Source organism: Schistocerca serialis, chromosome 1, assembly GCF_023864345.2.
Source record: "Schistocerca serialis cubense isolate TAMUIC-IGC-003099 chromosome 1, iqSchSeri2.2, whole genome shotgun sequence".
In the NCBI taxonomy this organism is placed as follows: domain Eukaryota; kingdom Metazoa; phylum Arthropoda; class Insecta; order Orthoptera; family Acrididae; genus Schistocerca; species Schistocerca serialis.
The window spans coordinates 1,275,005,098-1,275,022,242 of NC_064638.1; the positions used below are offsets into that span (position 1 = coordinate 1,275,005,098).

Genomic DNA, 17,145 nt, shown 5'->3' on the forward strand with positions numbered 1-17,145 from the left:
CAGATTCAGAAGGATGTAGGTTGCAGTAGGTACTGGGAGATGAAGCAGCTTGCACAGGATAGAGTAGCATGGAGAGCTGCGTCAAACCAGTCTCAGGACTGAAGACCACAACAACAACAACATAGAATAAGAAACTACCTGACCATAACCATTACAAAGTCGTAGATCGGATGCTAGCAAAGACGGTGGTTAAGTGCGCCAGTGATTCCTATGGATACGGCGTTGACGTGTCGAAGCACGCCATCCATTGGAAGACGATTTCTGAGCTGCGACGGCAAATGAATGTTATAACCGTACTGGCGCGCAAGCAGACATATAGAAATGCGTGTCAGGTGTTGTAGACTGCTCCTAGATCGTAGTGGCAGTGCTGTATATACATTGTTGTAACTACTGGTTTACATCCTACTTGCTTGATTGGCTATCGCTGGCGTAATCTGGTATGAGGTGGGCGGAGCATCGCGTATCTACGTAACAACTGTGTGGCTCTCTTTTTAGCTGTTGATGTTCGTGATGTCACCAGTTTCGTTCGTCGCCGCTGCTTACCATCAAGGGTACAGTTTCTTCTTTTAATTTTGGTTGTATGTTACGGATCTGACATGTTAGTTTTATTATCATACTGCACTCTAAATTCGTCCTGTATTTACAAATAAGTGAGTCGTGTATCGACTCGTGCTACACCTTTTGTTTGGATTGCATTGGTTTTCCTTTTCTTCCCCTGACAGTTTGTTTGATATGTTGTCTGTCATTAAGTGGCTGCTTGGTTGTCTTTTCCCTCTGCTATCGATACCTGCGTTTTTGCTTCCGGGAAACTGCTATGGAGGAAGTGAGATCTTTGACCGGTTGTAACCTCGTGTGGTGGTGCGCAAGTAGGGGCGTCGCGCGCAGAGAGAGTGTGGTGGACACGGGAGGGCAATGTGACTCTCCGGCGCGAAGCAGGCGTGGTCGGTTGTACCGAGTCGCCACGTGATGTATGTCGGTTGTGTGTAACGAGCGGGTCGAGTTGACGGAAGAGCTCCCCGCGTCTTGGTTGTATACAGAATCGCCCCACGAGTAGTTGCTGTTCATTTCGCCTTGGTAGGACGTTAACAAACTTCTTTAAATCCTCCGTTTCAACACTGGAGTTAAAAAAGGAGACACCTAACATGAAGGAGCGGTCACTACCCGTCAACGTTGCAGAGAAGACGTGAACTCCGGTGACAGAGCGTGTTGTCGCGTGACCGTGGCGTGTTGGGTACGCTGGCGACGCGTGCGCGGACGGATGTGTGGATCCTTGCCATCGGAGGTCGTGTACTGCCTGTTCGAGCATAATTGCAAGTTAAGTTCATGGGAGGTTTAATCATTGAGTAATAATTTTGTGTAACCAGCGTCTCTTCCGCCTTGTGGCCTCCGGCGACCGGGTTTCCTGTCCCCGGCACCGATGTAATTGAAGAAAGTGATCTTTGCTCTTCCTCTCGTTAGTGTCCAATGGGAGGTTTAATTTTGGCAGTTTAATTGTTTCGCTATTCTGTCGTGTATTATGAGTAAATTCGTGCTTCTTGTTGGTTGATCATGTGGTCGCTCATTCAGGACGGTGTGGTGTAATGTTTCCTTGCACGAGGTTAGCTCTAATGCTGTCAGCAAGTTAAGCCATCTTGTAAGTTTTCGCTGGCTAAAAGTCGGTGCTTTGACCAACCTGAGGGTGGCAATTGTGTTTACGGGCGTATTTAAATTGCTCAGTATTCTGTCTAGCCTGAGCATCCCCGAGTGGGTGATTTGTGGCCGCCTTACACGGGTCCGTCATATCTGTTTTCTTCTAATGATATTCCAGGACACTTTGTTTAAAATTTTTTAAAATTTCTCCAAGTTTGTAAATTCCTTTTATTGCCATTAAAAGTGTGTTTGCTGAGACCTGTTTAATTTTTTTTAATGGCGGTGTTGGTGGCTTCACTACCTCACCGTACTTTATTAACAAAGTTCTGTATTTACTTTAGTAGCCTGTTTACTAATGTTCTTTAAATTTTTTAAATTGTTGTACTGCTATAAATTACTTGATTGCCGTTAGCGGTGTGTTTTAAAAGGTTGTTTATTGCCGTACTGCTAGCTTTTGTGTGTTTTTTAAAATTTTTAAAAAATTGTTGTATTGCTATGAATTACTTGATTGCCGTTAGCAGCGTGTATAAAAGGCTCTTTATTGCCGCACTGCTAGTTTCTGTAAGATACAAATAAAACATTTGTGAAAATCTCAACTCGACAGTAAACTACTATTAATTTGGCCCCGTTTCCGAACTTTTGGTGTGGCTCGTAGTAACCGTAACCACTGTGTGTGTCAATAAGTATAAATGTTTTGAAGGTAGCCACATTTTGACCTAAACCACTGAAAATAAATATTTTATTGCGGTTAAGATTGTTTGTAACCCATTTTTAAAATATTTTCGCTACATGACCGTTTTTCTCCACGAGAAAGGCTCTCATAAATTAATATCCTCTTCAGTACCGTCTGTCACGATCACTCAACACACACTTTCGTATGCGTTGTGACTTAGAGACTGATGCTTTTCCGCTTTCCCTGTACACGTTATAAATGTTCGCTACTGTTCCTCTGAGAACACCAAACACTCGGACCAAGAATTTGCTCACGCTCGAATTCGCTTAGCTCCGACAAAATTCACTTTGAACTACACAGAACACAATTCTGACCACCTCTGACGCATCCAACGTATTGAGGACGTTGCACAGGTGCTGCTCGTAATCAAATAAAACAGCGCAACCGAGCAAGCATGTCTCCCTTTCTTTCCATAATCTAGTCCAACCATTGCACATGTTGAGCAGTCATCACTACTTCTCTCTCAGTTATAACGGAAACATCCATTAAGTGAATCAGTTGGGACTAATTTAAGTGTGGAGGGAGGAGCTGACTAGAAGCCTTGCGGAGGATGAGGCAGAAAACTGACGAGCGGTCTGTCAGAGTGTAATCCCTGACACGGTACTCGTTAAAGCCTGTGGTATGGTCAGTGAGCGGGATTCACCTAATGAGAAAGGATTTTCGTATATATATCGACCTGAATGGTGGCAAATCAGACTTACATCCACCCTGTAATAACAATGATCCGTCAAGTAAGTCCGAAATGCAATTACACGTCAGGATGGACCCAAAGCAGCCCAGAAGATGCTACCAATTTGATAATAATACGGTCGACAGCCTAATTAGGCATTAACTGAGTTTCTTCCCTGTACAAGTTGGTATATATTTATACAAAACAACAAGTTGTAACACTGCATAATATAGTAGAATCTTAGAACCAGAAAATCTATTGAACTGATAGTTTCACGTTCTGTACTGACATGGAAAACCATGAATACATAACACTAAACTATAATGTATACTACAAAACTTTATACTGTCTATTAATCTGATTAAAATCGGGCATAGATTACCCTAGAAATTGCACTTTCGTGCCACACACAAAATGTCAATTTTGATGAAGGGTAAAACACTGCTAAATTTTGACTTTTATATTGACTTTAACTTTTGCTGGTCAAACCAATTTAGAATACTTCAGAATTAAAATGAATGAGGGGGGGACCCCGAAACTGTTATGATCGCTGAATTTAAAAAAAATGATTACTGAATTTATTGTGCGTTCAAGATTTCCAATACATATATTACTACTCTTTTCATCTTATTTACTGCTCCAGAATGAGATTTTCACTCTGCAGCGGAGTGTGCGCTGATATGAAACTTCCTGGCAGATTAAAACTGTGTGCACGCCCGAGACTCGAACTCGGGACCTTTGCCTTTCGCGGGCAAGTGCTACCGAAGCACGACTCACGCCCGGTACTCACAGCTTTACTTCTGCCAGTACCTCGTCTCCTACCTTCCAAACTTTACAGAAGCTCTCCTGCGAACCTTGCAGAACTAGCACTCCTGAAAGAAAGGATATTGCGGAGACATGGCTTAGCCACAGCCTGGGGGATGTTTCCAGAATGAGATTTTCACTCTGCAGCGGAGTGTGCGCTGATATGAAACTTCCTGGCAGATTAAAACTGTGTGCCCGACCGAGACTCGAACTCGGGACCTTTGCCTTTCGCGGGCAAGTGCTCTACCAACTGAGCTACCGAAGTAAAGCTGTGAGTACCGGGCGTGAGTCGTGCTTCGGTAGCTCAGTTCGTAGAGCACTTGCCCGCGAAAGGCAAAGGTCCCGAGTTCGAGTCTCGGTCGGGCACACAGTTTTAATCTGCCAGGAAGTTTCTTATTTACTGCTCATTTAAATGCCTTTAAATCTGTCTCGAAATAATATATTTCATTACTATGTCAATATTAAAGTTATCTTTCGACTTCGTTAAACCTTCGCTATTCATTTACTGGTTCATTAACAAAAAATTTCTTTAAACATTTTTCTAATATAGCTAGTTCTGCAACTAATTATTATTAACGCAAATTTTAATATTCATTTCGGGGCACTCGGATTGCGCAACGTTTGGAAAGGACCCTGTCTAGGTTAGTTGTGAGGATAATTAAATGATGGGAAAGTTCTGGTAAAATTTAGATTATTATTGCACCAAACAAACACAGTTCACTCTGATCGATACGAATACAGTACTAAAAGTGTCAACCTGCTAGTATCGATGCGGCGGTTGGCGGGCGGCGAGATGGCGAGGCACAGAGCACACATACAACCACAGCTATGGCTCTTGACGTATCGGCACTTTAATTCTTCTTAGCGTAGCAATACGTTTCCATTTAGTGCCTATGGAATTTTGCCATGCTGTGTGGGCGTTGGAACGGCATACGCGAGGCTCAGTGAAGCTGTGTCTTCCAGGAGAACCCCCTCGCTCCAGAAGGTGTTGCTCAGACCAGTGCCAAACTCTTAACTACTACCGTGCCCGTTGTGGCGTGCAGTGCTCGGACGCATTTTCCCGCGCTCGCCTGCCATCCACCTTTTACCGCTCCCTGACAGACCGCGTATTCACCCGAGGTTTTGCATTCTACATATCCTAACACATTGCCTACGAATGGACCAGACGCACAGTTACAATTTTAAACATCTTACAACAGTTTCAACATTTGTTATATTTCAATTCTATTACAATATTACTTGACATTTGACATAAACATTAACATTCACATTGAAACTTGTTTACAGTTTTCTTAACATAATGGCATGAAACAAAAAGAAATGAAATCAGAACATCAATGACACAGGTTTACCGTAAAAGCAGATGAAATGAATTACTTATATGTACAATAGTACAGAGTCGTTGTTGTTACAAGAGGTAAAAGAGTTACGCGTGTGCAAATCGTTTGTTAACTGCGCTACAGAAGTAAGCCTGTGTACTGTCGCAGGAAAAGGTGTAGAGTGTTCACACATCAGAGACTGCGTGGTAGCGGCCACAGCACGTTAAGGGCACAAAGCGACCACTGCCACACACCGCGGAACCACACCGCTGCTCTGCGCTCTGACGTTTGCAAGCGCGCGAATTCCGAGCGCAGCAGCGTCCACTGTTGTCGAAGTTTCAACGACCGCCACAGAACTAGGCCGGACATTGGTTAGAACAACTTGACGTTGTACAAGAGCGATGGAACGTTAATAGCGTCCTCAACTCTCCCTCTTCTGCCATGGAGGCTTTTGGTCAGCTGTGGGAAAGTACGTCGTTCTACATCTACACTGGAGTCCGAAATTAAAGCAACAAACAAAAATTTTACAAGTTTTGCGACAAAACAGTGTAAACAGACGACAGCGAAGTAGAAACAATGTAAAGAACATAGAACATAAACAACTGCTACAAGCATAACTGTAGACGAATATGTTCTTTGTTTTTTTCAACGTAACAGATTTGCACACACACTCCGACAACTGGTTAAAGAGCTCACTATGGTGTGTGACAATCTCTGGCAGCAACAGAGTACGTTGTGAATAACGTCATCATTGTCGTGTTGAGGCAATAACGCCAATTCTTCCTGCGGAGTTGCTCGCAAATCTTGGGGAGTGATTGGTGGCTGCTGAAGTGACGCAACCAGTCTCCCTACTGCATCCCCGACAAACGCTATGGGCCGCGCATGGTAGCCGCGTGGTTTGAGGCACCTTGCCACGGTTCGCGCGGCTCTCCGCGTCGGAGGTTCGAGTCCTCCCTCGGGCATGGGTGTGTGAGTAGTCCTTAGAGTAAGTTAGTTTAAGTTAGATTAAGTAGTGTGTAAGCATAACGACCGATGACCTAAGCTGTCTATACACGATAGTGCTGCCAAAGCATAATTGCTAAACACAGCCTTCCGAAATTTCTTCACGAAAGAGGACGAAGTAAATATTCTAGAATTCGAATCAAGAACAGCGGCCAACACTAGTAACGTAGAAGTAGATATCCTCGGAGAAGTGATGCAACTTAAATCACTTAATAAAGGCAAGTCTTCTGGTCCAGAATGTATACCAGTTAGGTTCCTTTCAGAGTATGCTGATACAATAGCTCCATACCTAACAATCATATACAACAGTTCGGTCGGCGAAAGATCCGTACCCAAAGTCTGGGGAGTTGCACAGGTCACACCAATATTCAAGAAAGGCAGTAGAAGTAATCCACTAAATTACAGGCCCATATCGTTAACGTCGATAGGCAGCAGGATTTTGGAACATATATTATGTTCTAACATTACGCATTACCTCGAAGAGAACGGTCTTTTGACACACAGTCAACACGTATTTAGAAAACATCGTTCTTGTGAAACACAACTAACTCTTTACTCACACGAAGTGTTGAGTACGAGTGACAAGGGATTTCACATTGATTCCGTATTTTTAGATTTCCTGAAGGCTTTGGCACTGTACTACCGAAGCAGTGAAATTGAGTGCTTGTGAAATATCGTCTGAGTATCTATTTAAACGATTTTGGAGACAATCCGAGCGGCCGTCCTAGGTTGTTTGCAGGTGATATCGTCGTTTATCGACCAGCAAAGTCATCAGAAGATCAAAACAAATTGCAAAACGATTTAGAAAATGTATCTGTATGGTGCAAAAATTGGCAGTTGACCCTACATAACTAAAAGTGTGAGGTCATCCGCATGAGTGCTAACTTCGATTACACGATAAATCAGTCAATCCTAAAGGCCGTAAATTCAACTAAATACCTATGAATTACAATTACGAACAACTTAAACTGGAAGGAACACATGAAAGATGTTGTGGGGAACGCTAACCAAAGACTGCATTTTATTGACAGGACACTTAGAAAATGTAACAGAGCTGCTAAAGAGACTGCCTACACTGCACTTGTCGGCCCGCTTTAAGAATTCAGCTGCGCGATGTGCGATCTTTACCAGATAGGATTGACAGAGCACATCGAGTAAGTTCAAATAAGAGTAGCACGTTTTGTATTATCGCGAAATAGGGGGTAGAGTGTCACTGAAATGATACAGGATTTGGGGTGGACGTAATTAAAACAAAGGAGTTCTTTCGTTGTGGTGCAATCTTCTCACGAGATTTCAATCAGCAACTTTCTCCTGCGAATGCGAAAATATTTTTTGACGCCGACCTACGTAGGGAGAAACGATCGTCATAATGAAATAAGGGAAATCGGAGCTCTCGCGGAAAGATATAGGTGTTCGTTCTTTCCGCGCGCTGTACGAGATTGGAATTATAGAGAATTATTGTAAAGGTGGTTCGATGAACCCTCTCCCAGGCACTTAAATGTGATTTGCAGAGTATCCATGTAGATGTAGGCAACGGCCTTGCCACAGTGGATACATCGGTTCCCGTCAGATCACCGAAGTTAAGCGCTGTCGGGCATGACCGGCACTTGGATGGGTGACCATCCGGGCCGCCATGAGCTGTTGCCATTTTTCAGGGCGCACTCAGCCTCGTGATGCCAATTGAGGAGCTACTCGACCGAATAGTAGCGGCTCCGGTCAAAGAAAACCATTATAACGGACGGGAGAACGGTGTGCTGACCACACGCCCCTCCCATCCGCGTCCTTAACTGAGAATGACACGGCGGTCGGATGGTCCCGATGGGCCACTTGTGACCTGACGACGGAGTGAGTGCATGTAGATGTACGAGGTGTGACAATAAAGTAATGAGACTGATTTCCTTTGCAAGATGTAGCAACTCTGCCGGATTGCGTAGGAACAATATCTTTGACCTTGGTCTATAAGCTGCTTCTAGTCCAAGGGGCACATCGATGCAACTGCTCAGTCGTGAGTTGTGCTGTAATAAGTTAACACGTGTTTGTGTCACTCGTCAAGGAAATGGAACCGCATAATATTGCGCAACTGTACGCCATTTCTTTTCGCGTTAAATTGGGTGAAAACGCGACAACTTACGGTAAGCTTCAGAAGGCTTTTGGAGAGGAGGTTATGTCAAGACCTCAAGTTTTTCGTTGACATAAAATGTTTAGTGAAGGCAGAACGAATGTTGAAGGTGAAGACCACAGTGGATGACCATCAACCTCACGGACGGATATCAACTTGGCCAGGGTGCGTGAACTCGTAGGATCTGATTGAAAATTATCCGTGAAAATGATTGCAGAAGAACTGAACATCAATCGAGAAACGGTTCGTCTAATAATAACTGAAGATCTTGGTATGTGAAAGATTTGTGCAAAAATGGTACCCAGAAATCTCACACCACAACAGCGAGAAACACGGAAAAATGTGGCAGCCGATTTGTTAGAGCAAACGGAAATCAATCCAGAATTGTTGAGCCGTGTTATCACTGGTGATGATAGTTGGTTTTTTTCAGTATGATCCAGAGAAAAAACGCCAAAGTTCGCAATGGTGCTCAAAGGGATCACCCAGACCTATAAACGCTCGCATGTAAAAGTCGAAAGTGAAATGCATGCTTGTGTGCTTCTCCGATTCCAAGGGAATTGTTCATAAAGAGTGGGTGCCTCCTGGACGAACAGTTAACGAATATTACTACAAAGAAATTTTAGAAAAACTTTGTAAAAAGAGTTCTTCGCGTCCGTGCCAACATTGCTGACAATTGGATTCTGCACCACGATAATGCACCATCCCATACTGCTCTGTCAGTAAAGCAATTTTTTTACTTCAAAACAAATTTCAGTATTACCACAGCCACCTTATTCACCAGATATCGCTCCCTGAGACTTTTTTTCTATATCCAAGAATCAAAACGGCGGTCAAGGGACACAATTTTCAAACAATACAAGATTCCAAGAAGCTGTGGCGAGGGTCTTGGAGGAAATTACAAAAGATGAGTTCCATATACGTTACCATCAATGGCAGAAGCGCTGGAAAAAGTGTGTGCAATCAGAAGGGAACTACTTGGAAGGAGACAACACTAAACTTGACTAAAACGGTAAGCAACATTTTTTTTAACATCAGTCTCATTACTTTATTGTCGCACCTCGTAGATGTAGATGTAGATGTAGAAGAAACGTACCGTTAATTCCACAGTTCCTGGTGGTGACATAGGCTGTATGCGAATAAAACTCTCCTCCAGGAAGTTTAGGCGTGACAGAATCCCCTACCGTCGGGTAGTCGTATCGACATCCGTCAATATTAACCGGGAACGCCATCAATAATCCCAACATAGTTCTGCAGCCAAGTCACGAGACCGTATAGGTCGAGTAGAACACACCCTTCGTGTTTCCGGCTCGGCAGCTCACGGCCCACATTAAGCCGTCGGCATACGGATGGTACTTTCGAACGTCAGCGTTGAGCTTTCCGAGTTCAACGTGCTGCCGAAAGCTCAGGAACGATGCGACTTTGTGCATACGGGGCCAACGAGATATACGGGACCTGCAACGAACTTGTGACGTCACATTTGTAGGCTTGTCCGCAACACTCTGGGCACGTTCGACTACGTGCAGGGACCACGGCAAATCAATATTATATTGAAAAAGTACCCACTAAAGGTCTGAATTTTGTCGCATGCATTTAGACGCCCAGTTAAGGATTATTAAACTGCTGTGTAATAATTACTCGCCTTCCACCGGAGACGGCTGCTGTCACTCGTAAGACATACAGTGTCACGTGCTACGACCTACGCGCCACGGCCTGTCTTTCTCGGGGCCTTCGTTGTGCATACGGTACACGTGTGTGAACGTGGTACACGCAATGGCAGTGCGCTCCAGCGGCAGCTGTCACCTGCATCTGGCCCACAAATCACACTGTTTACGAAATAAAGGGCGTAAAAATACTACGATAGCTCACTTAAAACGCACATTTGCTCCCTGCTACATACGCTAGTCATGTTGATCTTTTTGTAATATAAAAATTTCAGTGTCCATCAACATGCTATACGGCAGAAACGTATCATGTTGTTCTTTGTGTAATATACATAAATTTCAAAGTTCATCAAGATGTTATAAGGCAGAAAGGAAAGTACTACGTCCAGTCAGTTAGGACATCGGCTTATAAAACTTCAGTTACAAATAGAGTGATTCAAATTTACAACGGTTGTCCACAAAACGAGGATAATGGAATGTAGTCGAATTAAGTCGGGTGATGCTGAGGGAATTAGATTAGGAAATGAGACACTTAAATTAGTAAAGGAGTTTTGCTATTTGGGGAGCAAAATAACTGATGATGGTCGAAGTAGAGAGGATATAAAATGTAGACTGGCAATGGCAAGGAAAGCGTTTCTGAAGAAGAGAAATTTGTTAACATCGAGTATAGATTTAAATGTCAGGAAGTCGTCTCTGAAAGTATTTGTATGGACTGTGGCCATGTATGGAAATGAAACGTGGACGATAAACAGTTTAGACAAGAAGAGAATAGAAGCTTTCGAAATGTGGTGCTACACAAGAATGCTGAAGATTAAATGGGTAGATCACATAACTAATGAGGAGGTATTGAACAGAATTGGGGAGAAGAGGAGTTTGTGGCCCAACTTGACTAGAAGAAGGAATCGGTTAGTAGGACATGTTCTGAGGCATCAAGGGATCACCAATTTAGTATTGGAGGGCAGCGTGGAGGGTAAAAATCGTAGAGGGAGACCAAGGGATGGTTACACCAAGCAGATTCAGAAGGATGTAGGTTGCAGTAGGTACTGGGAGATGAAGAAGCTTGCACACGATAGAGTAGCATGGAGAGCTGCAACAAACCAGTCTCAGGAGTGAAGACCACAACAACAACAACCACTAACTGGGTATTACGAATAGACCGTGCTAAAGGTGAGAACTGAGGTAGAACTCTATTTTTCGTGTGAATTTGTCCGTTTTCAAGGGCTATAAGCGGGTTAAGCCGTGTCACGTAGTCACAGGCAGTAGATCAGCTACACGTTATCTTTATTCTATGCTACGAATGAATTGTTGCTAAGTTTTTAATTTATTACTGTCACCATAATTTCCTCCCTCTTTTATTATTTCACAGAAACGGCGGAGAAATATTTAATCTTCTAAAGCACGTGAACCATTGTAATCCATTGCTACATCACGTTTTAAATATATTTCCAGGCTAATGCTGGTGCCATGGCTAATTGATATCTCGTTTTTTTACTCCGATATTAGTGAAAAATTGGAAAAAACTGTTATAATCGAGATCAAACAGAACTATAACTCAGAATTAAAATACTGGTATCAATTTTAATATATCGGTTTTCCCCGTCCCTTCGGTAACTACAACTGTAATACAGAAGTCACAGGCATGGAACTAGACAATACATTAGTGCACGGGAAAATGTTAGTACGCTCTAAACAGGTGGGGTTTTACCTTTACGTTACAATTTTGTGTGACTAACACCGTCACGTTTCTCTTTATTATCCGTCGTTCGTTGGGCGGGTTAAAAACTCGTTTGAAAATGACGTGTGGCCGAGCGGTTCTAGGCGCTTCAATCTGGAACCGCGCGACCGCTACGGTCGCAGGTTCGAACCCTGCCCCCGGGCATGGATGTGTGTGATGTCCTTAGGTTAGTTAGGTTTAATTAGTTCTGAGTTCTAGGGGACAGATGACCTCAAACGTTAAGTCCCATAGTGCTCAGAGCCATTTGAACCATTTTTGATAATGACGTGTGAGGTGAAACTGGCCGATAGCAGGTTGCAACAAATATTTTATAGACAGATGCGGGTAACTACTTTTGTTAAACATTTTGTTATGGTTGCGGAGACACATATACAGGAAATATTTGACACTGTATGAGAGTGAAGAAAAATTCGCACACTCGGACTTCGTAGCGCGATTCCTCACACACTAGAAATTCAAAAATGTGCGTCCAGCACATATTTCCGGCAGTAAATGGACATTAAAGATTGGCAATCTGGTAACGCTGTAATCACATGTACGGTAGCTACTTCGGTCGGATATCGGAATTGTGCTGTGCAGTTGGTGCAGTGGATAGCGTACGTTCAAATATGGCGCGACCTGCTCGATCATAGACTTCTGGAATATTCGTAACGTGGCTGCATTAATAGTTACAAGAACTGCATAAACACGTGATATCAGTGCTTTCACATGTGTCAGTGGAGTAGAATGCACGTGCCCCTTCAAGTGTCAACACGGGAAGAAATCCAGGAGATTTGGGTCAGCTGAACGCGAAGGCCGTACAACAGGACATTCCCGTCCGAGCCATTTCCCTGGAAATGTTCTGTCTAAATACCGTTGCGCATTAATTCCATGGTGTGCATGTGCACCATCATGTTGGAACCATAACCTCTGCCGAACAGGAGGTGGAACATCTTCCAGTGAGTCAGGCAAATAGTTTGAAAGGAATGCGTGATATCTTGATGCAGCAGCCAGCCAGACAACAAGGAGGGACCCAATTTCCTGTCTCCCAACATTCCGGGCCAGACGTTGATGCCGAAGCGAACTTGATATCCACGGTCGCGGGTGACGTGACGGTTAACGTCACACCAGTGGTGGATATTCTGCATATTGAAGACGCCCTCACGAGTGTACGGTGCTTCATCCGACCATATAATCGTCGTTGGCTTCCTGTTGTTGGTGGAACTGCATCCAGGCGTTGGGTTAAGGAATAATGACAGGGGAGCAGCCATGCACGCGCAGCACGCCAGGGAGAGTACGTTGCGATACGCACAGCTGACTCACTACGCTACGCGTACTTCGCTGGGCTCCATGGTGTATGACCTCCAGAAGTGCTTCCTCGGTAGCTGGAGTACGGCGAGTCCGTGGATAGTTGGTTGGGTGGAGAAGGGACCAAACTACGCGGTCAGCAGTCCCTCCGACCTTGGATTAACTAAAACCGATAAAACCCCATATTAGAAGAGGGAACTAAAATGTCCATAAAATGGCAAACTATTGATAGGGAAGGGAGGAAAAGGGCGGAAGAAGAGGTCAGGGAAAGAAAGGGACTAATGACAGGAGCGTGAAGGAAGAAATGGCTCCGAGCGCTATGGGACTTAACATCTGTGGTCATCAGTCCCCTAGAACTTAGAACTACTTAAACCTAACTAACCTAAGGACATCACACAACACCCCGTGAAGGAAGAAGCACAGGAGACAAGAGAGACGCTAAAGACATCAAAGACCCCATAGGGAACGTGCACGACCTCTCTTATTCGACGGTGGAAGGAGGGAAGCTGTCTCTCGAAGGCGCAGCTCCAGACGACGAAACACATTTTGATCTGGATGACGTGTACCAGGATATCACGAGCGGCAACACCAGCCGGTTATCAGACGCACCAAGAATCAGAAGCATATTCACATATTCATCGTTTGTGTATGCCATAACTCTGCCACACTGTTTTAGAGTAATTCAAGAAGAAAATAGATATGTGTACGAATGTACCCGGATTCTGTCAAGAGCGCGTTTCTCCGCTAGGAGCACTCATATACAACCGCTCGCTCACCGACAGATCTGTACCTGCAGATTGGAAAATTGCGCAGGTCGCACCAGTGTTTAAGAAGGGTAGTAGGAGTAATCCATCGAACTACAGACCTATTTGATTGACGTCGGTTTGCAGTAGGGTTTTGGAGCATATACTGTATTCAAACATTATGAATCCCCTCGAAGGGAACGAACTATTGATACGTAATCAGCATGGTTTCAGAAAACATCGTTCTTGTGCAACGCAGCTAGCTCTTTATTCGCACGAAGTAATGGCCGCTATCGACAGGGGATCTCAAGTTGATTCCGTATTTCTAGATTTCCGGAAAGCTTTTGACACCGTTCCTCACAAGCGACTTCTAATCAAGCTGCGGGCCTATGGGGTATCGTCTCAGTTGTGCGACTGGATCCGTCATTTCCTGTCAGGAAGGTCGCAGTTCGAAGTAATAGACGGCAAATCATCGAGTAAAACTGAAGTGATATCAGGTGTTCCCCAGGGAAGCGTCCTGGGACCTCTGCTGTTCCTCATCTATATAAATGACCTGGGTGACAATCTGAGCAGTTCTCGTAGGTTGTTCGCAGATGATGCTGTAATTTAGCGTCTAGTAAGGTCATCCGAAGACCAGTATCAGTTGCAAAGCGATGTAGAAAAGATTGCTGTATGGTGTGGCAGGTGGCAGTTGACGCTAAATAACGAAAAGTGTGAGGTGATCCACATGAGTTCCAAAAGAAATCCGTTGGAATTCGATTACTCGATAAATAGTACAATTCTCAAGGCTGTCAATTCAACTAAGTACCTGGGTGTTAAAATTACGAACAACTTCGCCGCGGTGGTCTCGCGGTTCTAGGCGCGCAGTCCGGAACCGCGCGACTGCTACGGTCGTGTGATGTGTGTGATGTCCTTAGGTTAGTTAGGTTTAAGTAGTTCTAGGGGACTGATGACCACAGCTGTTAAGTCCCATAGTGCTCAGAACCATTTTTTACGAACAACTTCAGTTGGAAAGACCACATAGATAATAGTGTGGGGAAGGCGAGCCAAAGGTTGCGTTTCATTGGCAGGACACTTAGAAGATGCAACAAGTCCACTAAAGAGACAGCTTACACTACACTCGTTCGTCCTCTGTTAGAATAATGCTGCGCGGTGTGGGATCCTTACCAGGAGGGATTGACGGAGGACATCGAAAGGGTGCAAAAAAGGGCAGCTCGTTTTGTGTTATCATGTAATAGGGGAGAGAGTGTGGCAGATATGATACGCGAATTGGGATGGAAGTCATTACAGCAAAGACGTTTTTCATCGCGGCGAGATCTATTTACGAAATTTCAGTCACCAACTTTCTCTTCCGAACGCGAAAATATTTTGCTGAGCCCAACTTACATAGGTAGGAATGATCATCAAAATAAAATAAGAGAAATCAGAGCTCGAACAGAAAGGTTTAGGTGTTCGTTTTTCCCGCGCGCTGTTCGGGAGTGGAATGGTAGAGAGATGGTATGATTGTGGTTCGACGAACCCTCTGCCAAGCACTTAAATGTGAATTGCAGAGCAGTCATGTAGATGTAGATGTAGATGTAGAACTTGGGCCTACCTGGTGAACAGCGCATATAGTGTAAATACGTCATTAGTTGCAGCGGGGTGCTCCACCTTACGCGCATCACATCTCTTACAGCTTCTGCACGATTCATCCCGGCAATGCTAACCGTGAAATGTTCGTTTTCTAATCACATTGTTTCCCTGAAGGTAATGGACGTAATGTTTCCACATTTCCGTCGATTGTAGTAATAATAATAATAACAGTAGAATCGCATGGTGATACTTGCTAACCAGCATGCGCATATCAGACGCAATGCTGAAAGGCATAATTAGTGGTTCTATGGTGATAATATATATACAAATGCTAACCGAGTTTGGAAATTATTTGCAAAGAACGTTGCTAGCTCTAAAGGTGACGTAATGTCCTAACGAAATGCAATGGACCTGAACGTGACAAGGGTAATGGTTGGTACTAATCAGTTAGGGGAGGGTACAAAGAAAACAGGTTTGGAATCTAGCAGATGCACTGGTGCGAAACAATTCGCATCCACGGTGTGCAAAAGGCTCCTTTAAAAGCTGACCAATGAAAACGATTGTACTTCTATTTCTGTGTTCGTAGAGCAACCTAAAACGCTATCCACTGCTACAACTGCACAACGATACTGCGATTTCCTGACAGCGGTAATTATCGTACATGTGATTACAGTGTTGCAAGATTGCTAATGTTTAACGTCCATTTACTGCTGGTAATACGCGCAGAAGTAAATTTTCTGAGAGACATTTTTGTTTTGCTGGTATGTGAGAAATAGCGCTGCGAAGTCAGAGTGCGCGAATTTTTCTTCACCGCTGTAGTCGGGCATACGCGTTCGTGTGTGCCCGAGAGCCTGTGCTTGTGCACAGACAGAGGCGTGGCCGGTGGCAGTGGTTGCAAAGGAGAAATGGAGGGGGAGGGTAGAGTAGGTGAGAGAGAGAGAGAAAGAGAAAGAGAATGAGAGAGAGAGACGGTGTCGGACGGAGTGGAAGTAGCAAACTTGGAGGAGCCCCTGCCCCTTGGGCTGTGTGCAGATGCTGACTTTACGGCTCCAGACTCGGTTCGCCGCCCAGTAGGTATCTCAACTTTGGTTCCACAAGTCCGTCCGTGTATCCAGCAGCCGGACTTCGGACCGAGTCCTGTTTACATTGAATGGACGTAGTTTTGCGGTGCCGTCCAAAGACACGTAATCTTCATCCCGAGATTAGGCTGCCTAGAACACTTCCCCTTTTCTGCTCCCACTCGGAGTTCTCTGTTCCGTGAGGGGTGACGTTTTCAACTTGTTCGCGACTAATCCCGATACACCTTCCAGTCAAGAGTCGTAATGTATTTCGCGAACACTAAAGTTCAACGATATCCATCTGCACATTAATGGAAAACATTTAATTTACTAAATTGCAGTGCCTGTGTTATTCTGTTTACGATGCAAAGTTCCTTTGGACATGCAATATCGCATTTATCTGCCGATACCAGGCAAGCGACTTTCAAGTGCAACGTCTGATCTATAGGGGAATATACAAAACGGATGTACGAGTACAGGCCGTAGACGCATGGTACACGACATATGGAAGTTTGCGTCTTGCTCTGAGTCATGCATAGATAACCAAATGGTAAGGCGACTGCTCGCGAAATGAGGCTTCGAGTCCCAGCGCGGCACAAGTTTTCATTGTCGTCATTCCGTTCTGCAGCTGATGTGAAACGTCACCTTTTGAACAATTATACACGACTGTGCTTAAACTGACACACAATATTTTTTTTAGCGCAACGCAATCTGACTTTCAAAAATCCCTACAAAAAAAATGGCCCTGACTAACATTAACCTATGCGTTTCACAAATCGCTTACCTCACAAAAATCTTGGTTACTCTAGCTAC

General features: G+C 44.3%; 1 pseudogene; it reads left to right on the top strand.

Annotated features, from left to right (window-relative positions):
• Positions 1-7,686: 7,686 nt before the first annotated feature.
• Positions 7,687-7,804, top strand: LOC126426929 (5S ribosomal RNA; annotated as a pseudogene).
• Positions 7,805-17,145: the final 9,341 nt, after the last annotated feature.